Raw genomic sequence first — 1,624 nt, 5'->3', positions numbered from 1 at the left:
TGGTGTCAATTGCATGCTTTTGTTTTTCTTTTAATTTTCGATTTTTGCATGTTCTTAGTCCCTTTTTGATTCATAAAAATTTTAAGTTTGGTGTCCTCTTTGTGTTTTTCCCTTAAAAAAATTTTCGAAAACTGTGTGTTTGATTTTCTAAAAATTTTAAGTTTGGTGTCTTTTTGTGTTTTTCTCTTTCCTCTTTTCAAAATCAGATCTTTTTCATAAAAATTTTTCAATCATATCTTTTTAATTGCTATTTTCAAAATCTTTTTAATTAACTAATTGATTCAGTTTCAATTTGCTTTGATCTTATTTTCTTTTTGATTTTCGAATTTTTATTTTAATTTTATTTTGTTTTATTCTATTTTTTTCGTAAATTCAAAAAAAAAAAACAAAATTTATCTTCTTGCAATCATTATCATTTCCCTTTTGTCCAATATGGACTTAAGTGGGATTAATCAGTCCAAAAGGACTCTGGGGTCATATGCTAACCCCATTACAGCTGCATATGGGAGTAGCATCTGTACACCTCCCATCAAAGCAAGCAATGTCTACAGACTATTACTGTTTCCATTTGTTGTAAAAGATCAAGCTAAAAGGTGGTAATAACCAACCTACAGCAAGCATAAAGACATGGAAACAGTTGTCAGACAAATTCCTGAATCATTTTTACCCTCCAAAAAGGATGACACAGTTAAGGCTGGACATCCAAGGCTTTAAACAGGAGGATAATGAATCCCTTTATAATGCCTGGGAGAGGTATAGAGGTATGCTAAGGAAATGTCCCTCTGAAATGTTTTCAGAGTGGGTACAGTTAGACATTTTCTACTATGGGCTTACAGAAAAAGCTCAGATGTCTTTAGACCACTCAGCTGGTGGATCTATACACATGAGGAAGACAATTGAAGAAGCTCAAGAGCTTATAGACACTGTTGCTAGAAACCAATATTTGTACTCTAGCAATGAGTTCTCTCCAAAAGAGGAAGCCATGGCAGTGGTCACTGACCCTAGTCCTCAAGAACAGATAATTGAGCTTAATCAACGATTGCTCCTGATGACAGAACAGTTAGCTGACTTTAAAGAGATGCTCTATGAAACTAAAGTTGCTAACAAGAGCATAGAACTACAGTTGAATCAAGCAAAACAGCAATTATCTAAACAGATAACAGAGGAATGTCAAGTAGTTCAATTGAGGAGTGGGAAGACCCTGAATAACACTGCTCAAAAGAGTAAAAAGCCAAACAAGGAACAATTGATAGAGGACAGCCAAACTACTGTTCAAAATCCCTCTGAGGACAGTAAGAGCCCAGAGAGGAATGTCATTGGCGTTCAGACGCCAGAAAGGGAAGGAAAGCTGGCATTAAACGCCCATTCCTTGCCCAGTTCTGGCGTTCAGACGCCAGAAAAGGGGGAAAAGTTGGCGTTAAACGCCCAATTTCCACCCAATCCTGGCGTTCAGACACCTAGGGAGAATCAGACACCTGAGAGTGCTGACAGTAATCCCTCTAACAAGGCTTCTTCAACCACTTCTGTAAGGAATAAACCTGCAGCATCTAAGGTTGAAGAATATAAAGCCAAGATGCCTTATCCTCAAAAACTCCGCCAAGCGGAATAGGATAAGCAATTTGCC

Source organism: Arachis duranensis, chromosome 1 (genome assembly GCF_000817695.3).
Source record: "Arachis duranensis cultivar V14167 chromosome 1, aradu.V14167.gnm2.J7QH, whole genome shotgun sequence".
Classification (NCBI taxonomy): domain Eukaryota; kingdom Viridiplantae; phylum Streptophyta; class Magnoliopsida; order Fabales; family Fabaceae; genus Arachis; species Arachis duranensis.
This window is presented reverse-complemented; position numbering follows the sequence as displayed.